This window comes from Etheostoma spectabile, unplaced genomic scaffold (assembly GCF_008692095.1).
Source record: "Etheostoma spectabile isolate EspeVRDwgs_2016 unplaced genomic scaffold, UIUC_Espe_1.0 scaffold00018858, whole genome shotgun sequence".
NCBI lineage: Eukaryota > Metazoa > Chordata > Actinopteri > Perciformes > Percidae > Etheostoma > Etheostoma spectabile.
In genome coordinates, this window is record NW_022604523.1 from 32,436 (window position 1) to 56,268 (window position 23,833).

The 23,833-nt window shown below is 40.9% G+C and overlaps 1 non-coding gene across 1 annotated transcript; it reads left to right on the plus strand.

Annotated features, from left to right (window-relative positions):
• The first annotated feature begins 21,526 nt into the window (after nt 1-21,526).
• Nucleotides 21,527-21,643, plus strand: LOC116682865 (U5 spliceosomal RNA). Its single transcript, XR_004330496.1, has one exon. It is a non-coding gene; the product is annotated as a U5 spliceosomal RNA (small nuclear RNA).
• The last annotated feature ends 2,190 nt before the right edge of the window (nt 21,644-23,833 follow it).

The window sequence follows — 23,833 nt, forward strand, 5'->3', positions numbered from 1 at the left end:
CGGAAGATTGGTCGGAGAATCAGAGCAGTGGGTGCAGTATTACATTCCTTTTATCGCACCATTGTGATGAAAAGGGAGCTGAGCCAGGAGGGAAAACTCTCAATCTACCAGGCAGTGTTTGTTTCTACCCTCACCTATATTCATGCTGCGCCCGCGACACAATACCAGATGAGCAGATAAAGATGGATGGATGGACGCTAAAAGTCTCTTTTGTCAAAATGGTCAAATTATTGTTTTCAAGAACCTTAACCACGTCTAGTTTCCCTCAAATGTAATATTTCTCGTTTTAACTGAGTTGTAACTTTTTGGTTCACATTTAAAAAAAGCCCATTTGCTGCCTTTTTAAAACTATCCAGTTATAGTAGTTTCACTCAGGGAAAGTAAGGTCAGAAAACTGTTTATTAATTTTTCATAATTCTTCCCAGGTTAATTCAGAGCTGCTAATAGCAAGCAAAAGTTGAAAGTCTCCTCTGTTTGCTATACAAGCACTTCATGGTAAGGAGGACACCTGTATCTATAATGAAATACTTTTAAGATTAGGGTTGGACAGTAAGATCAACACTCTCTCTAAATAACCCTGAGGCAACAAAAAGAGATGCTGCAGGAGAATTGCAATGGGCCCTGTTACGACTCTAGTTTATATCTAGGGGGAGCTAGGAAGTAACATAAACCGTATACCCAAATTACCAAGAGCGATGAAGCCGAACACCAATAATGGTAATTTGGGTATACGGTTTCTTGGGTATATGTTACTTCCTAGCTTCCCCCAGGCATAAACTAGGGTTGTAACAGGGTCTATTACGTTTTTCCTGCAGCATCTTTTAAGCGTTGTTGCCTCAGGGTTATTTAGAGAGAGTGTTGATCTTACTGTCAAACCCTAAATTGAAAGTTAATTATAGATACAAGGTGTCCTTACCCTGAAGTGCTTGTACAGCAAACGGAGGAGACTTTGAACATGTGCTTGCTGTTAGCAGCTCTGAATTATCCTGGGAAGAATTAAGGAATAATTAATAAAAAGTTTTTCTGACTTTACTTTCCCTGAGTGAAACTACTATAACTGGATAGTTTTAAAAAAGCAGCAAATGGGCTTTTTAATTGTGAACCTAAAAATTACAACTCAGTTAAAAAGTTTACTGTTTTTTACTGTAAACATCCGAGAAAGATTAAATTTCAGGGAAACTAGACTTGGGCTGAATCCCATATTCTCTATCTTACCCCTACCCCTTACCCCTGCCCCTTACCCCTTGGCCCTTGAAACTAAGGGGTAAGGTCTAGGGCTGAAACATACCCTTATGAAATGGGACACCACTTGGTTGTGGTTACGTCACCAAGAATCACCGCTAGCTGGCTGCTATGTCACCAGAGGGGACAAGTGTTCATCACAAACTTCCAAGATGCAATCTGCGAGCATGTGTATGTCGATTGCGTGGGTTTTAGTGATTTTTCTGCGATTGTCTGCAACAAGTCGAAGAAATCAAGCTAGGAGGAAACTGTGTGCTTTGTTCTTTGAAGAGGCAAACATTTTCCAACAACATACTGTGCCATAAACCCCAACATGCCTCTATTGTGCATGTGGTTCAATGTTGAGACTGAGCTAAAGCAGGATTTCCGCCTCACCAGAAGAGCGATGCACAGCTTGCAGAGGCTTTTGCAAAGGGAGCAGGACCTCGGCTGGGGTATTGAGCTTGAAGTACTTATATACGCCATTGGCTGGAACATGGACTCTCCTATTGAGTGGTGGCCCGTGTCTTTAATGTACCAAAGGCTACAGTTCACCGCATCATCCACAGAGTGGCCCAGAACATATGGGACAATCTAAGGAGCGCAATCTACTTCCCTCAAACAGCGGACCTGCCTGAAGTTGGTCAGGGATTTGTCAAAATTTCAGGGATCCCTGCATTCCACAGTGTGGTTGGAGCAATCAATGGCAGCCACATACGGATGAAACCACCACAGCGTCACAGATTAGACTACTTGAATTATATAGGCTTTTACTCAGTCAACATGCAGGCAATATGTGACTCAAATGGCAGGTTTCTGGACATTTTTGTGGGGTATCCGGGGTCTGTCCATGACACACGACTAATGAAAAACATCAGTTTTTACACCACAAGACGGTATCATCCAACGGGCTACATCCTTTTGGGTGATGATGAAGACCAGGGGCCTGTTGCACTTAAGTATAATAAAGATATCCAGGATAAGTGAAAAAGCGCAGCTTGACTTAGTGTGACCTGCTCATCGCGGCTTAATTGGATGCACGTTTGCCGAGCCACGATGAACAGGTGGAGCTATGTCCCGCCAGGTGTAGATAGCTGGGATAAGTGCACGTTCACGGCTTTCTCAAATAGATCACAGTATCGATTTACTGATGCAGAATTGAGAAGATCCATGCACCATATGTTTCACCCAATGAGCAGCAGCTTCTAATGGAAAGTAACGAGGAGGGGAAGAATATGCAAAAAGGGAAATACGGCTCAAACGGAGAGAGAATAAACCCAACATAGCGGACACGAATGAATGTGTGAGGATGTAAAAATATCTCCTTAGACTATAATCACTCCACATTTTTACAAAGTTGTAGGCTACACTGTGTTTTAATTGCTATATGCTAGTTTCATGTTTCTATTTTTATGCGATAAATGTGCTGGTTTTACTGTAAAGTGTCTTTGACTAGCCTACCATGTAAAGCACTATATAAATAAAATGTATTATTATTTAGCCTTTACCTTAAAAGAGAGCAGAGGTAATTAATGTTCCTCGGAAAATGTACCCTACGGACTATAGGCTTAATTTCAAACCCTTATTCACAACGCGAGAACATGTTTTACAACCATGCCCAAATCTCTATAAGACATATCTAATTCTTTGTACATTAATGTTCATACAGAACAATCAGAAAGTGACAACTATGCTGTGAGCATATGTAAAACAATATTCATGTTTTTTTTCTTCTGACAAGTGACAACAACAACAAAAAAAAGATTATAAGAACCATTGTGGTGTGCCCGGTGTGATGAATGTAAACTACACTACATACGTACTGTATATAGACCACGTTATTAGTCCGGTGATGTGAGACTAATTGAGAAGGTTATCAAACCAATGTAAGCTATAATAAAAAACATCAGGTCTACATATTAAGGAGTACCACAAACTGTCCTTTATTAGAGAAGGATAAGAAACAAGTAAATTAAATCAAGAATGTATTGGTCTCTGACCAGTCTGACATTATTATCATCTGGAACATCGCTACATTATTATCGTCACACTTAATCTTCGGAGCGCGTCCTGTAGAAACCTGAAGCTGAGAACACGGACACCGCGCTGCTCATCTCTACTTTTACAGAGAGAGTGGACACTGACCTGACTCGCAGGTCTGCCGGCGGGTAGCAGCCACCGGCCACACGCCAGGCAGCCTCGACACACCACCGTCCCACCGGGAAAAGTCCCACTCCGCGTCAGGGTGCCAGTGCAACCATTTCTAACCATCTAAACAGCTGTAGTAGGGTTTAAATCAAACTTGCGACAACAATAGTGACAAGTAGGCTAATGCATGTTCATAAAAATAAAGCAGAACACATGCAGAAGACAACGGAATAACTGTTAAACACGTTTATTTGGGATCAGACGGCAGCTGATTTGACACATGAGACTCCAGGATTAATCTTAGCCTGGCTGTTAGCCTGCTCTGGACCAGGCTAGCCACAAACAATAAATCTCCATGGTTACTTGGCTGGGTTTAATTTAATCTGGTTTCGTGCAACCGAGTCAAAGCTAAATTCATCCAGGATAACTTGAATATCCCGGCTTAATCCCTTATCCTGGTTTCGTGTAACAGGCCCCAGGTTGAAATATACACAAGTTATGCTTTAAATAACAATATATTAAAATTAAAAGTGGGCGTGTACAGGGAGGGATAAGATGCTGATTCACATATGCACACTTGTAGATAATATATGATTTATAAACAAAATATTACTTACAGATGTGCATGTGCATGGTTTTAATAAATCTGATTTATTTTATTTTATTATACATGCAGTTTTATAAATAAGACCCCAGGTTATTTACATGGAGTCTGGTGGAGATATGCTGCTCTATACACGCCAAAAGTAGTGATTATTTACATGGAGTCTGGTGGAGATATGCTGCTCTATACACACTAAAAGTAGTGATTATTTACATGGAGTCTGGTGGAGATATGCTGCTCTATACACACTAAAAGTAGTGATTATTTACATGGAGTCTGGTGGGTTTGGTGATGGTGATTTTGGGGCCGTTTCATGTTAAACTAAAAGAATCTTATTCTTTATCTAAAAGGTCTATCTATGTAGGGATCCATCCCATAATGTTGTCACACACTTAGAATAATAATCTGAGTCTTTCAACACTTTTAGTGGATGGAAACGTTCTCTTATCAAGGAGTTTAAACACAGAAACAGCAGGAAGGATAAATCCACCAAATCAAATCACAAATAATCAGCACGAGGCCTCATTTAATTGTCTGAACAGACCTCAACAGATTTGAAACCACATTCAGTCACAGAAAATATGAAATGTCAGACAAAGATTATTAAATGAAATTCTACAAAGTAGAAAAACATGTTAAACTACAAAACAACAATAAATTTTTTTTAAACAACAAAAAAATGGCCAACTTCCTAGTATGTTGTAATGGTGAGGACTGTTTGGACCAATTTAAACAAATATGGAATTTGCACTTATTAAACTCACTATGCTTAAAGGTTAGAGTTTTTTCCAACTTTTGGGAGTTTAGAAATATATAAGGGTGACAAAAATGAATTCCTAAAATGAAAATTATACTGACTTCCTTTCAGCAAAAAAAAGTTGTGTTTTTCTAGAGATGAGAAGAAAGTTTTTACTAAATAAAAACGATATAAACTTTTTTTCAAACCAAAACATCTTTAAACATTGTGGTTAGGGTTGGGTACCAAAACCCGGTGCTAGTACGGCACTGGAGCCTTAACACCCGGTATCTATCGGACCGAATAGTAACGGGGATTTTGGTGTTACTGAAACACCAGCGCTGCCTTTTTCCATCTAGTAGTTGTTTTTGTCATTTAGCAGCAATTTACTGGAGAAATATTACTATTTTTTTACATTTAATTTGGACCATATAACAATAAACAAGCCATTCTTAAATGTTGCTGGCTGTCTTTTTGGGCTCTTTTTTATTTTTTTAAATATATATTTAAAAATGTATTTTTAAAAGGATGGGTTCAGGCACCGATTCTGGTGCCTAAATGGTAAAGGGTTCTGAGGACAGGCAGAAAACAGTCCAGCTGATCCACAATAACATACATGTTGATCAGAAGATAAAGTTACTGCTGGTCAGCCTTCAATGTGGAGAGAAGATCAGAATATAACAACACAGCTATCAGGGCATGAGGAGGAGGAAACAGCTTGGCTCTGAAACATGTTCACAACGAGGCAGTGTGAATGTGCTGGTGATATTTAAGGCTACCATGCTGAGAAAAGGTTTCCCCACATTGTTCACACCAGTACGGCTTCTCTCCAGTGTGAATGCGCTGGTGAGTTTTAAGGGTACTACTCTGAGAAAATGTTTCCCCACATTGTTCACAGCTGTACGGCTTCTCTCCAGTGTGAATGCGCTGGTGAGTTTTAAGGGTACTACTCTGAGAAAATGTTTCCCCACATTGTTCACAGCTGTACGGCTTCTCTCCAGTGTGAATGCGCTGGTGTCTTTTAAGGTGACCACTATGAGAAAATGTGGGCTTCAACATCAGTTCTCTTCACCAGGAACCAGCGCTCCAACCAGAACTCCTTTCCCTTGTTCAACTGTACATCCAGTGTATGATCATCCCGCCAACCAGACGTCGGTACCCTTGATCAAACTGACGTCAGTTTGACATCTGATTTGCTGTACCTTATCTCTTAATTTATATAAACTCAACTGACTAAATTTCTACCTTATTGCTGACAAGCTATGAATTAAAAAAAAATTGCCAACAGTTTCCCTTTGCAAGACTTTATGCATGCCTCCAAAATAAAGGGATCACTTTGGATCAACACTCTTGCTGCTGTCTGCATGGCACGAGTAGCGCGTACCATCTAGTAGGCTTGAGTCTATTTCAGTTTGAGAATTTTCTCTTTAGGGTAAATTTTGACTTGGGTCCCGAGCGCTAAAGGCAACAAAGGCCCTATTAAAACTAAAGTGTCTTTTGTTTTGTTTTTTTCCCTAGCAAATGGCCTGAAGTGACTTAATATTCAAAAACTATTGACTATGTATGTAAAGCGTTTTGGGAATATGTGCTGTTTGAATAATTTCATTATCAAGAATAGACAGGAAACTCAGTAAAAACTTGTAAATTTACCAATATGTGTATTCTCAGAATGTGACTGTGGGCTACTTTAGAGGTGTCAGATCTGGACCCTCTGCTGCTCCCCCTCAGTCCATCTGCTGGCCATTGGTCTGTACCTCCAGATAGGATGGAGTATCGTGTGGCTGACCCATCTGAAGCAGTATTCAGTTTGTAATAGAAAGCTCATCAAGGATTTGGTGAGGGCATGTGGACATTGCTGCTTGCTCTTTGGTTTGGCACAGTAAATCTCCAGATGCTGAGGTCACAATCAGACGGTCAGCCTTGATCCACTATTCCTTTCGCTCTAGGCCAAGAACTGTAGCCAGACCACAAATGTCTCTAGCTGTGTTCTGTGGTGCTGTGATTGTGGTTGTCTTCAATCTTGTGGTACAGTTTGTCACTAGTCTTGGAGTGGGAGCAAGATGGACCCAACGCCGACGTGAGGCACTGTGTGGCACGAAACAGAACTCTGAGAAGCATCTGTTTTTATCAATACTCACTTAGCATCCCTAATAAAACATTTCTTTCTCTCTTCCTGGTTTAACTCTATAAAATCCATTTAGTTCTGAAAAGTAATCGCTGGTTTTGGAAATTGTTCACGGTAGGACTCAGATTAAACTTTTTTTTCTTTTTTTTTTTTTTTTTTTTTTCCACAAAGCAAAACTCTTTTTTCATTTTAAAAACCATAATGCTGTGAGCGCCATTAATTATGCTGCCATATCCCTCCAATAACGCAGCATACCTATTCATAATTGTTTAGTGGTTTTAGCAATTAAAACTCTGTGCTGTGATACAGAGCAAACACCTGTCTTGAAAGCAACAAAAGTCACCCAAATAAAATGTTTTCAAGATTAACTTGATAAAACTATTTGTCATAAAGAAACTCAAAATACAAACAAATTCTATAGTGCAGCTTCACTGGAGTACAATATTAAATGTACATAGAATGGAATCTCATCGATTTGACTTGGGTTTAATATTGTCTCAACCAATAAACTTAGATGAATTTATACCAAAAGAAATTGTTTTTATCTTGAGGTTACAACACAAATTAACCCTTGTGTTGTAGTCCCGGGTCAAAAACTGACTAAATTGACCTGTTTGTCCCTTTGTCAAACTTTTTATGTATTTACTAACCCACCCTTACTACCACTAGATTTACAGTATGTTTTGGTTTTATAATCAATAACCCTCATTTATATAGAATTGTAACTAATATTTGAGTTAAAGAGCAGAAATTATGAATTATTTATAATAGTTCAGATCAGAGGAATGAAAGCGATAGACTGTATTTGCAAAGAGCATTTTAAGGAATCCAATCAATATTTTTTGGTAATTTGGTTAAAAAGAATCCCAAATTTTTAGATAGTGACATTTTTTTTTTTTTTTTTTTTAAAGGGGTCAAATTGGACCCGAGGACAACAGGAGTAATTGCTGTCTAACATGTTCTTTATGACTTCTAGTTTTAATATTAGTAGAACAAACCTGAGCACTTAGTGTTTCAGTCTATCCAATACCTGATGTGGGAACATATCACTTTATAATTTATGATCAAAATCATTACTGAGCTGCAAGTCCGCTGCAGCTCTGTTCTTCTGCACAACTCTTTACCTTATCTGTGTGTTTGATAGAAAAATGTAACTGTTTAAGTAGATATCTTTCTTTGTATCACTTATAATAGCTATCCATGTCTTAAACACCCAAGATCACATTATTCACATTTATCTTCAAAGAATTTGGCTGGACGGGGGATGCTAGTGTGCAGAGTATGGAATAAGAGGTCTATGACTTGGAAGGCCGCTCAAGGCGCAACAATGTTATGTTTGTAGGGATTCCCAAAGGAGAGGAGAATCCAGCTGAATTTGTAAGTGCTCTCATTCTTAAACTGTTGGGTGAGATTCTCTTCCCAAAGCCGGTAATTGTTGACCGCGCCCATCGCTCTCTACAGGCCAGAAGACGGAGCCTCCGGTCCTTCGGCCAGACCCCGCACAATCATCGCCCGGAGTCCACCACTTTCAGGAGAAAGAGATAATACGGCTCGCTCAACAACAGTCCCTCATGTATGGTGCACATAAAGTCTTCATATTTCCAGACTATGCTGCCGAGGTGATGGAGCAGCGACGGGGATTCCGCTATGGCAGAGCTGTGTGAGCTGAAAATCAAGCACAGCCTACGTTTCACGGCCAAGCTCCACTTCCAACACAATGGGCCTCAGAAGATATTCACCTCTCCCCAAGGAAGCTATGATGCTTGTTGGCAACCTGCAGCTGGATACTGGAAATGACTAGACACGGTCTGAAAGAGTTTTGATCCTGCAGTCAGGTTATGTTCACGGTACTTTGGATAGAGCATAAAGAACACTTTCACAATCATTGAGGGTAATATTTTAACATTTCATGTCAATTCTGGTTGTTTAGAACGGTAGAGGCTTGTTTAGGTGAAAATGTTGGTTGGTTGGTTAGAGCTAGTGCTTGCAAGCCATACGTCCAGTGGCCCTCAGTCAGTGTATGAGAGGGGAAATTATGCCTCGCTTGGGGAATTTTCTTTGGGGAGGGAGGTGGGGTCTATCCGTGTTTCATGTTGTCCAGAGCTGCCAAAACAACTGTTTTTACCTGTTCATCTTTTTGGGGTTTCATGGATTGCTATCCTTTTTCTATTCGCGTAGTCGACATGTTGAGACCTAACGGTGAAAACCAGACAGACATGAGTACCATCTCACTGGTCCCATGGAATGTGCGCGGTCTTGGGTATGTAGTCAAGCGAGGTAAGGTTTTTATGCACTTGAGGTCACTTAAAGCAGACATAGTGTTTCTGCAAGAAACCCACATAAAAGCTACAGAACAGAGGCGGCTGAGAGCGAATTGGGTCTCTCAAGTTTATCAGTCACCGTTTACCTCCAAAGCCAGGGGTGTTGCCATTCTCTTTCGAAAGAGTATTCCATTCCAACTTACTTCAGCAACCACGGATCCAAATGGCAGGTATATTATGATTACTGGAGACATTGCTTTGTTCCCTGTCACCTTTCTGAACATATACGGATGACCCAATTTATTTCGCAAAGTATTTGACCGAATTCCGGACCTCAGCACCACTAATCTAATTATGGCGGTGACTTTAACTGTTACCTTGATCTATACCTTGACAGACTTTCCTCTCGCGCTCCAACCACCATAGCATCTGTCCAAATATTGAATAATCTGCTTAAATCCAGAAACGTAATTGATATATGGAGACTGCAACAGCCGACGGACCGGGATTATTCCTACTCCTCACATGTCCATAAATCATACACAAAGATTGACAATTTTTTTTTGTGGATGCAAAATTAATACCCAACAACGTACATACTAAATATAATATATTGATATCAGCTCACAGTCCAGTATCTTTACAATTGAAGCTTCCCCTGCCAAAACAAATTTACTGTTGGCACTTTAATCCATGGTTGCTGACTGACCAAGTATTTATGGGCTACATGTCTGCGCGCTTGGTGGAGTTTCTTGAGATCAATGACATAGGAGACGTATCGGACTCAATGCTCTGGGAAACCCTCAAAGTTGTTATGAGAGGCCATATAATCTCATTTGAAGCTTCAAATAAAAGGGAACCGGGCCGTCGCCTGGTCGATATTGAAAATGCACTTCCAGCTCTTGAACGGGCCTATATGTCGCAGGAAGATTAAAACAAGATTTTGAAGCTAAAATACGAATATAACCACATTCTCAGTGAAACCATTGGCAAACTCATACTTAAAATAAAACGGAAACACTTTGAGTTGGGTGATAGACCAGAGAGGCTGCTGGCTAGACAGTTGAAGGGTGCTCAGGCGAGTCGTGAAATTTATAAAATAAAATCCAAAACAGGAGAGTTGTTTCTTCACTCCCTTTGCCTTCCGACATTAGACGAGTCATCTAGGTTGGAACTTAACGCAGACTTCGTGGAGGATGAGTTAGTTGAGGCAATTAAATCGTTTCCCTCTGGCAAAGCATCTGGCCCAGACGGGTTTGGTTGCGAGTTTTATAAGGCATTTCATAAAACACTTGCCCCACTCTTACTTAGAATGATCAAAGACTCCACTGAGAACAAAGCATTTCCGAGGTCGCTGTATGAAGCAAATATTTGTCTTTTGTTAAAAAAAGGCAAGGACGGCACTGAGCCTGGAAACTACAGACCCATTGCGCTCCTCAATTTTGACCAGAAATCTGTCACAAAGGTGCTAGCTAACAGGTTAGGAAGGCACATCTCCTCAATTATATACCCTGACCAAACAGGGTTTATCCCAGGTAGGTTCTCATTTTGCAATGTACGACGCCGGCAACTCAGGAGACCCCAGAGCAGCTGTCTTGGCCCTTGATGCGGCCAAGGCATTTGGCCAAATAGAGTGGCCTTTCATGCTCGAAGCTCTTAGGAGATTTGGAATTGGGGACACCTTCATTGCTTGGGTTAAAATGTTATACCTCTGCCCAAAATCCTCCATCCTTACCAATGGTGACAGATCTGGGCCCTTTGGGCTGCACCGCGGAGTCATACAGTGTAACCCGCTGTGGCCCCTGCTCTTCGATGTGGCCCTGGAGTCCCTTGCGATAGGGATCAGGAGCCATCCTGGCATCAGCAGCATTAAGATAGGCAAGGTGGAAAGCCGGGTGGGTCTTTATGCAGATGATACATTACTATATCTCTCAGACCCAGAGGCGTCCCCTCTGCTCGACTTCATTAATTCATTTGGCAAACTCTCCGGCTACACAATCAACTGGGGAAAGAGTGAATTCATGCCCCTATCAGACAGTTTAGACCCACAATTCCTTGACACACTGCCATTTACACTGGTGAAAGACCATTTCACCTATCTAGGGCTCAAAATACCCCGGGACCCCAAGCAATTATTTAAACTTAATTTTGCTGAGATGATCATGAAGCTAAAAGGTGACATAGAGAAGTGGAGAAGTCTGCCACTGTCCATGGTGGGGCGTATCAATGCAATCAAGATGGTGGCTCTCCCTAGGTTTTTGTACTTATTTCAGAATCTGCCAATCTTTCTCACTTCAGCATTTTTTTAGAATCTGGACTCAATTGTCTTTCCTTTCATCTGGGTGGTACAAGGCACATTTCATATCTAAAGCGCACCTGCAAGTCTACAGAGGAGGGGGGGGTTTGGTCTCCCAGTATTCAGGAATTACTATTGGGCAGCCAATGCTAGGGCCTTGATGTACTGGCGGCGGGGTCAGCCCAGCGGGGCTCCTAACAGCTCTCCCTGTGGTTCAACATCGAACCCACAGCGGTGCACAGCGGCTTCTCCCTATGTGCCTTGCTTTTTTCCAGAACAGAGCTTCCTCGTAAATGTATTGGTAAAAACTTCATTTTGAGAAACTCCCTTAGGATCCTGAATCAGATAAGAAGCGTCTGCAAGCTGCCGACCACTTCTGTACACACCCCCATATGCCATAACCATTCATTCCTACCATCCCAAGCGGATAGGGTGTTTGCAGACTGGAGAGAGAAGGGACTTGTTGCCCTCGGAGACCTATATGTGGGCAGACATTTTGCCTCGTTTGGTCAGCTGGCAACGCAATTTAATCTACCAAATTCTCATCATTTTCGATATCTTCAAATCAACTACTTTGCTAAAGGTGTATTACCAAACTTTGAAAGCATGCCACCAAGTTGCCTATTCTACGATCTCATGCTGCTTCCTCCTGACTCCAGGCACCTAATATCTCGCTTTGTGTCCCTGTTCGCCATCTCTGCATCCATCTCAGAGAAGAAGCTTGGTCTAACTAACTGGGGCTTGAGGTGTCCAACGATACATGGACTGAAGCTTTGACTAGAATCCATACATGCTCTATCAACGCAAGATATAAACTGATTCAATATAAAGTTGTTCATCGATTACATCATTCTAAGCTTAAGCTGCATAAAATCTACCCGTCACTTTCTTCACTGTGTGGTCGATGCGGAGGTGCAGAGAGTTTGCTATCACATCTTTTCTGGTTATTCTCAATTATGGTGTGATGTATTTCAGTGGTTCAGTCTGGGGTTTAACTTGGACATTGCCCCTGACCCAGAGCTGGCAATCTTTGGGTGCACAGAAAAGGCTCTCAGGAGGACAGGAGATGTAACAAGCACTAATGCTTGGCATGGTTGCCGCAAAGAAAATTATTCTTCTGGACTGGAAGTCGCCCACTCCTCCCTGCTTTCAAAAATGGCTTAACAAAATGACTGGGATCATCCAGATGGAAAGGATACGCATGCAAAACTCTAAAACACAAAACCGCTTTCTGAGCATCTGGGGACCATTCATTGACTATCTTAAAAACATGTGATTCTTTTCTGTAGAGATGTGCACTTGACTGTATTGCAACTTGTATTGCTATGACATCTGAACGTGTAGAAAACAGCAATATGACATTTATCCAAGACATGCTTTTAATCTTGATTTTCCTGGCAGCTCCGTTGTTTGTGGCTTTTTTTCTGTACTGTTTTGTTATATAAAACTTGAAAAACTTGAAAATAAAAAATACATTTAACACAATGTTAGATCTCTGTTATGATACAAATAAGGGAGCATATCAATCAATCAAGCTGCCTCCACGAGGATCTACAGACACAGGCAGTGCACTACGATTTGCACTTTGCCCGTGTCTGGTAACTACTGCTAACCAATTAAAGTTTATGAACATTTGTGCAAAAAGGTATGGTGGTGTTTTTCAGGTTGTTGTGGCCGAGTGGTTAAGGCGATGGACTAGAAATCGATTGAGGTCTCCCTGCGCAGGTTTGAATTCTCCTGACAACGTGAGGCATTCTTTAAGAGTGGTAGCAAACCAATGACGCGTAAAAGTAAACCAAATCGCAGATGTTTCTTCATGAACAATATTGTGTTATCTCATAGGTACTGGAAGCCACCTGTGTATCTCTTAGCATTTATTTTCAGTCTGGGTTAAGATTTCCAGTGAACGTTGTATTGTCCAGCAGAAAGGCAACAGGTGTTACTTTTCAACTACGATTTATATCATAGCAGTGCAAGCATTTTGCCCAGGTTTGATTTCTAGCCACAGCAGTTGCATTTACAGGTTTTGAAGCCATATACAACATTAAACACAGAAACGGCAGGAAGGATAAATCCACCAAATTAAGTCACAAATAATCAGCACAAGGCCTCGTTTAATTTTTTATTTATTATTTAATTGTTCCACATTGCAAAACATTTAAAACAATTCAATCATTGATGTTTTTCAACAAGTCAGATGAATGAATCAGCTTTCTATTTTCTGATTTTGTATGACATCATCAGGGTCTTTACTTTCAGTCTAAACAGACTTCAACAGATTTAAAACCACATTCAGTCACAGAAAATATGAAATGTCAGAAAAAGTTTAAATGAAATTTCACAAAATAGGAAAACACTGTTAAATTACAGATAAAGATTATAACAGCTCCTGCCATCAGGACTCGTCCCGAGACCTCTCACACCCAAAGCGAGAATCATACCACTAGAACAAGCCACATAATAGCCTATTAGCAATTTTCCATCAACTTAATGTGATCAGTCAGTGACTCATAAGGCAATTGTTAGGTAGTTTGTTTGGCATGTAGTGTTTTTATGGCAACACTGCCAGATTGAGCTGTCTGATTATATTGGATGAAAGACTACTTTTGAAGCAAAACATTTTACCAACATTCAAACTTGAATTTTTCGGTCAAAAGTGACAGCAGATAAGCCTAGTTTCCACCATCTATTGGACGACAGTCTACATTTGCCAAAATTGGAACTTGAAGTTTGGTAAAAAGGAAATACAACTTGAATTTGTTACTGACTTGAAAGGCTATGGTCAGGTAGATTGTCATGGGGCGCTTTCATGGCTCCACGGCCCGATTCAGCTTTCCGATCTCATTTGACTACAGGAAACATTTGATACAAAATACAGACTTTATTTTGTCAGTAAAAAGTAATAGTAAAATCGTGATGAATTTGCCACGCCAATGACACTCTTTTCCATCACACTCAATAAACCAGATTATTCAATCCATATTTCCACTTTTATGCAAAGTGGTCTCATCCGGGACCTATCGGACCCAACACGAGAATCATACCCATAGACTAACGAGCCATGAAACACAGAGTTCTAGCAATTTTCCATCAGGGAATGCGGCTGTGATCAGTCAGTGAATAGAAAGGCAATGGTCAAGTAGTTTGACATGTAGTGTTTTTATGGCTCTGTCACAAACCCACCGCGAGGAGGGGGAGTGTTCTTTTTTTAAAACTAATAGGCGGTCTACCAGCAGTTAAAATCTTCCCACTGACAAAATAGGACACACCAACACAGCTTGGTCTAAATGTAATTCTTTATTCTAGACTAAAACAAGGCTAAGACTAAAAATATAAAAAGAGACAGCAAGGAAGGGTTAAAATTCATATACTATACTAAGAGTCATGTCCTTGTCGTTTATGGTTCAATGTTCGTTTCAGTCCAAGGCAGTAATGACGCAAACAGCAGCCACGTTTCACTCCCGGAAGCCGGGGTCCTTCTTCGTCTGGTCGGCGTAGCGTCTTCGTTGCTCCGTAGCTGGCACTAGGAGGGAACAGAGAGAGAGAGAGCTCTCAGAACAAAGATCACAAGCAGTACTTCACGCCACACACTCTCCGAGGATAGCCGGCAGACGTTCCTTTACTTATCTGCTTTCTCGCGTTTCAGTCCTTCTCGGAGTGTCTATCGTAGAAGTTTCTCCCATCCGTCCACTCGTCTCAGCTACCGCTATCCTCCGTGTGTCTTTGGCTTCACTTCTCTTGCTTTGATTCTGCTCTGCTCTCCTCTTCCGCCAGTTCCTCTTGCCCTCGCCCGTTGCTTCCCCGTGGCTTCTCTCTCGCTTCTGCCGAGCTTCTCCCCTTTTCACCGCCTTGTTCTCACACACCTGCCCTCCTCAAGCCCAGGTGTGTCCACTTGTGTAATTCTGAGCTTGTTAAGTCCGAGCGACAACAACAAACGGGGGGGGGGAGGGTCTCCAGTCTCCATAAAGAAAACCCATCTAAAACAAGGAAATAAAGCCACCACAAAACCAAACATGCAATACAACAAACTCAGGACATGCCACAATAAACCCAAACAGAAAACACAGCAAACACATGCAATCAACCCAAACCAAAATCACAGCAAACCCATGCAAACATATCACAGTGTAATCTACCTTTGACAATCGCAACAGGTTGTTCTGCAGCGGCTATTAGGAGTCCTGTTATCGGTTCTGAGTGGACTAGTTCAAAGCCGAGTTAATATACCGTCTAGAGCAGGGGTCTCAAACTCAATTTACTTGGGGGCCGCTGCAAGTAGAGTCTGGGTTTGGCTGGGCCGCATCAAGTATTAAAAAAAACCCCTCTATTTCCTCAAAGAAAAAGGCGCGGAACTGCCGGTGCTTTAAACCCCTAGATCTGATATGGTTGGTGCATTTCACAACAACAGACATCACATTGTCAAACCTCAGGCATTTGCCGCAAAGGGTACTTAGCTAGCTTTACAACCGTTACGCTGCTGTCAGGAGACTACTACGGTAGCCCATAAGTGACATGCACAATGACAAAAAGTTTCAGTTTCAGTTTTCACGCGCGGGCCGCACTAACACTTTACTTTGATGTCAAGTAGGGGGCCACAAAATATCATCCCGCGGGCCGCAATTGGCCCCCGGGCCGCGAGTTTGAGACCCATGGTCTAGAGAAACATACACACACCTGTTTCCTATCTGTAGATGAACACCCACACAGGTGTTTCCAGTTAAACTGGCTGATTAGACCACACCCCAGGACTCTGTGGGTGTCCTTTTGGTGCGTTTATGCCACCTGGGAATATCAGGGACCGCCCCCATCATTACATTGTTTTTCAGACTGCCAGCAAATAGGCTCGTTCGAGATGAACTGCGCCTCGCCTGTAAAGTGGACGAGAGCAGGCGGTAGCAGCGGGGGGCGGGGACAAAAAGCTGCGGTAAAGTCGGACAGTTTCCAGCCGATTCCAGCTGCCTTCAGGCTGGACAGGAAGTCTCTATCAGCCACAACATGTGTTCTGTACAGAATAAGCCTTTAAATCAAACAATTAGCAATTAAAATCCCTCCGATTCAAAAACAATAAAAAGTTTATATAAAACGTCATCATGTTGTTAACCAATTAGGTGTTAAATCAGCTGAGAAGCCGGCGTTTCCCAGCATGCTCTAGGTCCGCCTTGGTCCGCCTGGCTCTTGCAGTTGGTGAAAAGCAACTGCGCCGCCTGCGTCTCAGAACTGCGGCCGCCTTGCTCTCGTGAGATTTCCGTTGCCCACGTGTGCATGACGTCAGAGCAAGTCGGGATCAAGTCGGACACAAATCTAACCGGCATGCAACGGGCGCCGATCGCCGGTGATCGATTCTGCGCAGACCTGGCTCATCTCGAACGAGCCTACTGTGTTATTGCACTACTGCCACCAACTGTTGGGCGTAGCCTAGAGCATCAGGGGCCTGTGGCACAAAAGTAGAATAAAGATATCCAGGATAAGTGAAGAAGCGCAGCTTGACTTAGTGTGATCTGCTCATCGCGGCTTAATCGGTTGCACGTTTGCCGAGCCAGGATGAGAAGGTGAACTATGTTGAGCCAGGTGTAGATAGCTGGGATAAGTGCTCATTTACGGCTTTCTCAAATAGACCACGGTATCGATCACAGATTTACTGATGCAAAATTGAGAAGACACATGCGCCACATGTTTCACCCACTGAGCAGCAGCTTCTAATGGACAGTAACGAGGAGGGAAGAATATGCAAAAAGGGAAATACGACTCAAACGGAGAGAAAAAGCCCAACAGACTGTAGCGGACCCGACTGAATGTTGTTGTGAAATGTTTAGTTTAAAATGTAAAGGTACACAACTTTATTTATTTAATACTGAAGACTGTCACAAGAAATGCTTTTATTTTGAAGTAGCCTACACGGAAGTTGTGTGTGTTTTCTTGCTAGTTTTTGCAGATGAACATGAGCTGCTAGATGTAATCCGTGTCCGCCAGGCACTAGAGGTCTCTCAGTCCAGCACCTCTCCCGCTCATCTTTGTTAATTTTACTCTGTCCAGCATTAATCGCTGACACCATACCTCACACTCATCCATGCATACACATTCACCACTGACTAAACTGACTACCACCATCATTGAATTATCATTTCTTTTGTTATAATCGTATTCTCGCGTTTTCTTCAACCTTTGCACACGGTCTTCTGTCCTGGCCTTTTCATGGGGTCATGACAAAGCATCTAGGGTCGATCTTAGCCTTTGTGTGAGTACATAGGTCTCCACATACATTTTTTTAATTAAGATTGAAGACCAAATTGTTAGCTTTTCCGAAATCTTCCCAATCATTTCAGATGCTTTTATAGCCTCGTTGGCGCTACCCAGAACGTATTTGTCCACTTTCTCATCTCCTTTTCTTACCAATCAAACCCGAAGCTCCCTTCCATTTTCTGCCAATCATGAGAGACTTCATATCCATTTCTTGCCAATCAAAAAAGCGCCTCCTCTTGGCAACGCCCATCTCCATTTCCTACCAATCAAAACGCATTTTGTGCTCAATGGATGACTCATCGCGGTAGAAAATATAAATAGTTAGATTGTACTATGCATACAATACTATGATGTATTGTGATTTATATGTTATGTGTGTTTTACTCTTTGTACAGAATTAGTTTGTTGATTCTCTTATTTTCCTCCCTGGCGTAAAAACCTTTGTATAGTCAGTAATTTCTTGTGCTAAACAATATTATTTGTTACTTAAAGACATATTGTTTTGTTGGGATCAATAATGTAATAAAGTTGGCATGTATTATATTAATTGGCTTCATTTCAATATTATTCCAAATTATAGTGTACACACTGCTGAGCATATGACTTGCCTTTATACACCCTACTTCCCTGCAATGATTACTGTATGACATACTTGCTTTTAGAGAAAAGAGAACTAAAAATGCTTGGTTTTACCTTTCATACATTGTTTAAAGAAAAAGAAAATTATTTATTACTAAACAATACTTATTATAAAGACTAACTTTTAATATTGACCAAATATAGCACAATTACTAAATGTATGCAGTACTAACAACAGATATATTGTTCAAAAGTCAATCTAAACTTTATAAATTATTTGTTTAAATTGTTTCCCAACCTTACTAATATCTTATTCCTCCAAAACTTTGTTTAGTAGAACAATAAAGTTGTGGACAGTGTTATTGGATCTTCTGGCACTAGGTGGGGATCGAACCTGTGACCTTTGAATCCACATTAAACTTCCCTTATTTCCCAGAAACATTCAAATTTCAGCAATTAAATTAAAATCTGACTTAATAGAAACTATAAAATTCTTACACTATGTGTGTAATTTAGCATCTTTCTCATCTTTTCTCTCATTTCTTCTTTTTTCCTCCTTTTTCCTCCTCCTTTTCCTCTTTTTCCTTCTTCCCTCCCTCTTCCCCTTTTTCCTCTTCTTCCCCCCCCCTTACAGACTATTGTTCCCCAGCTTTGGCGCAGCGGAAGCGTGCTGGGCCCATAACTCAGAGGTTGATGGATCGAAACCATCCTCTGCTATTCCTTATGCTTTGTATAAGCATTAAGTCTGTTGATGTCTAACAAAGCTTCTGTTGCTGCAAGTGTCTGGTGTGAAATGTCTCCACCTGCTGAATGTCATGTTAAGTTTATTTAATCTATAAAAATGGAAACCACAGTGCTCATTTCCGCCGTTACACCCATAAAAACTGGAGTGTAATACAATAAATATACTACACTACAGTAACAGAGATTGTAAAACATGTACATTTAAAGTGATGTTGTGCTGTCTGATAGTCTGAGGTATAAAAGAGAGAGCATACTGCTTAGTTTGTGTCACAAGAGGTCTTAGTCTACCACTACGTTCTATAACCCTACCAGTCAGATTACCACAGGAGGTAATATCTTTTGCAGCTCTTTTAAAGACTCTACCATAATACCTGCTGGAGATGCCAGGTCCTCATACATGTAAAGCATGCGCTCTACCACTGAGCTACATCCCCTTTTTTTCTGAGATAGACTTAGACTTATCTTTATTAATCCTTTTGGGATGACTCCCGCAAGGAAATTGAAATACCACTGAATAAAAGAAGAAACCTGGGTAAAACATGTAATGTTAACGTTGTATATGGCTTCAAAACCTGTAAATGCAACTGCAGTGGCTGGAAATCAAACCTGGGCAAAATGATTGCACTGCTACGGTATAAATCATAGTCAAAAATTAACACACCTGTTGCTGTTCTGCTGGACAATACAATGTTTACTGCAAATCTTATAACACAGACTGAAAATAAATGCTAAGAAATACATTGGTGGAGACTGGTGGCTTCCAGTACCTATGAGATAACACAATATTGTTAATGAACAAAAATGGTATATGCGTCATTGAGTCATAGTTGAGTCATTAGTTTGCTACCATCCTTAAAGAATGCCTTTCGTTGTCTCAATGTCAGAAATCTCTGAAGTAACCATAGAATCACAACTTCCATTCAGCCACGTTGAATGGACCGTTCCATGTTCAACCACCTGTCACTGTATTTTCAGCATCAGTTGTGTTGTTTTTGTTTTTAAAACACTTGCCCTGTGTGAGGGTTGAACTCACAACCTTCAGATTATGAGACTGACACGCTGCCAACTGCGCCAAAGCTGGGGAACAATAGTCTGTAAGGGGGGGGGGAAGAAGAGGAAAAAGGGGAAGAGGGAGGGAAGAAGGAAAAAGAGGAAAAGGAGGAGGAAAAAGGAGGAAAATAGAAGAAATGAGAGAAAAGATGAGAAAGATGCTAAATTACACACATAGTGTAAGAATTTTATAGTTTCTATTAAGTCAGATTTTAATTTAATTGCTGAAATTTGAATGTTTCTGGGAAATAAGGGAAGTTTAATGTGGATTCAAAGGTCACAGGTTCGATCCCCACCTAGTGCCAGAAGATCCAATAACACTGTCCACAACTTTATTGTTCTACTAAACAAAGTTTTGGAGGAATAAGATATTAGTAAGGTTGGGAAACAATTTAAACAAATAATTTATAAAGTTTAGATTGACTTTTGAACAATATATCTGTTGTTAGTACTGCATACATTTAGTAATTGTGCTATATTTGGTCAATATTAAAAGTTAGTCTTTATAATAAGTATTGTTTAGTAATAAATAATTTTCTTTTTCTTTAAACAATGTATGAAAGGTAAAACCAAGCATTTTTAGTTCTCTTTTCTCTAAAAGCAAGTATGTCATACAGTAATCATTGCAGGGAAGTAGGGTGTATAAAGGCAAGTCATATGCTCAGCAGTGTGTACACTATAATTTGGAATAATATTGAAATGAAGCCAATTAATATAATACATGCCAACTTTATTACATTATTGATCCCAACAAAACAATATGTCTTTAAGTAACAAATAATATTGTTTAGCACAAGAAATTACTGACTATACAAAGGTTTTTACGCCAGGGAGGAAAATAAGAGAATCAACAAACTAATTCTGTACAAAGAGTAAAACACACATAACATATAAATCACAATACATCATAGTATTGTATGCATAGTACAATCTAACTATTTATATTTTCTACCGCGATGAGTCATCCATTGAGCACAAAATGCGTTTTGATTGGTAGGAAATGGAGATGGGCGTTGCCAAGAGGAGGCGCTTTTTTGATTGGCAAGAAATGGATATGAAGTCTCTCATGATTGGCAGAAAATGGAAGGGAGCTTCGGGTTTGATTGGTAAGAAAAGGAGATGAGAAAGTGGACAAATACGTTCTGGGTAGCGCCACTTTACTCTGCTGTTCAATTTCTGGGGCTGGAAAATCTTTAATATACACACATTTTGAGGGGAGGTTTGGGAACTTGTGGCAACCAAGGTTCCAACAGCTTACGGGTTGTAAAGTTAAACATTTGGTAGACCTTGCAACAATGTGTGTGAGCTTCCTGATTACTCACACATTGATTTTTCACATGTAACACTTGTTATTAGCTGGTGTTTAAAAAAAAAGGGAATTGTGAGTACAGATATAAACATCAGTAAGGAGTCTACCAAGTTGCCTCTTATCATTTTAGTTTGGACACCCAGTGAGGCTTACCACGATGGTTTGGACTGGGTCGACTAGGGTTTTCTGCTGCTCTCGAGCAGACGGCTGTAATCACTCTGGTTTCTCTTCAGAACACACAAGTCTTTTGCCTTTTACTAAAGACTTCCTTGGAGGGGAACGCAGATGAGTCAAAACTATTTTTGGTGGGCTTTGTTGTTTGGCCGAGCCTTTGCACTTGCTCTTGCTTACCTAAGCTTACCTTAAAGGTGTGCCGGACCTGTTATTGTTTTTAGGGAGCAGATTTACAGCTATACACTTATCAGCAGCCACAGGATCATACCTCAGAATATTGAAGACCTTACCCTCTGATCTTAAAGTACCTGGGTCTTTTATCCTGCCACCAACCTAAGCTTTTATTCTGACATATTTTAATGTTTTCACCTAAAGCAAGAAGTGTATGTTTCAACATATCATCGCTCTCTGATTTCAGTTGTGCAAGAGCGGGAACCAGTGAGTCCAGTGCGTGGGCTGTTTTTTGGCAAGGCCTCAACTGTTTGGTGCAATATGAATCATTTGGCTCTCCCAAACAGACTCCGGGACTTGTCATGGATGGTGTCTCATGAGATCCTCCCGGTCAGGTCCGTTATGCACTCCTGGGGCATGTCAGCACACTCATCCTGTCCTCGACCTGGATGTGGCGAGCCCAAATCAGTGAGGCATTTGCTCTGGGAGTGCCGGGCTGCCACAGGTTTAACACCACTTTTTAGTTTGTTGTGGTCGAGTGTTTAAGGCGATGGACTAGAAAATCATTGGGGTCTCCCCGCAAAGGTCCAAATCTTGCCGACAATGAAAAGCATCCTTAGCGTTGGTAGCAAACCAATGACACATCACATTATACCAAATTGCAGATGTGCCTTTAGTGGCGGTTCTACAGAGGCCTAGAAATGTCACTGGCCACCCCAAATAAAAAACATATTAATTTAGCAGGGCACTAATGTGCGACGCAGCGTTCTACACGGGTAAGTCAGAGCAGTGCCCCCAAATACTGTATGCTGCCCGCCACGCCCACATGTGGTGCTGCTCTTTGGTGAATGAGACACTATTCTTGGAGAGAGAAGCTCCGATTTCTCCTATTGCAAGAGTCTGAGGTAAGCAAAACCATTTTAACCCTCGTTACCCGAGACACTCGCCCATGAGTAAAAAAGCACCTCTGATTCATAGTTTAATCATTTTTTAACCATACAAGCGATTAGCTTACCTCCGGTTAATTTAAATCCTGACGAGTTCGCGTTTACGGAGGTCTTTTCCGGGTCTTTCTAGCCTCTACAGGGGATTTTCTATTGAGCCTGGAACTTCCAGCCTCTTTGGGCTTTAAATCCACACTGTTATATCCAAGATTGGTCCACTTTATGTCCAAAATTCATCGCGTTTTGGCTCATTTCTGCAACTAGCTCGCTTCTCCGTCTCTGCCCTCTCTCTCTCTGTCTCTGCTGTCCATTGTTTCCAGAAACACAGGCCCATATATGGGAGATAAAGTCACCCCTCTTGTATGGAAAGCCAGACGGGACAAAAAGGCCTATAGGCTCTATGGAAAGCCAAAAGGTGCACTATTTAGACACATATTTGCTTGTGTAGCATTGCTGTGGGTGTAATATCAATAAATATGACATTATTATGTTATTATTGCAATAAGTAAATGTCATGAAAGCAAAAGCGTCTTGACTTTCTTTGAAAAAATGCATGTATTTTGTCAACTGTATAAGTTATAATGATTATTTCTTCACAGTGTGACTCCCAAGACATATGAGAAGTGTTTTAGAGAGGAAAATGGCTTAGGTTTTACTCATCTGTCTGTGATATTAATACATATCTGGAAGATTTATGTTCCGTTTTATTTATTTATTTATCTTAAAGGCCCTACAACCATTTTTAACGTGCAAGTGACCTCACTGCAACCCAAATATTCTAATAACCCAGTTTGTCCTAAAAAAAATGATGTTCATATCTTGACTGTAGACAACAGGGTTGATGTTTTACAAGCTTTTTTATAAAATAAATCCAGACGGAAATTAAACTGTAAAAATGGCCTCAGGGCCCAGAGTGTTAAAGAGCTCATAGTACCTTGTTACCCCACCAGAGCACTGCACTCCCAGAATGCAGGGTTACTTGTGGTTCCTAGAGTCTCCAAAAGTAGAATGGGAGCCAGAGTGATACTGTCCATTATACTAACAAGGATTGTCTAGGCTCAACTTTTGGTATATCAGAAATAGATATATTTAGGTTTACTACATATTTGTATGAATACCATCACGTCTTTTGTCTGTAGTTCTCAATTCTGTTATGGATTAACTCTGTCTCCCCCACCTCTTTTTTTGTCTATTCTTACGTCTCGGCACCAGCTGTTGCTAGAACTATTAT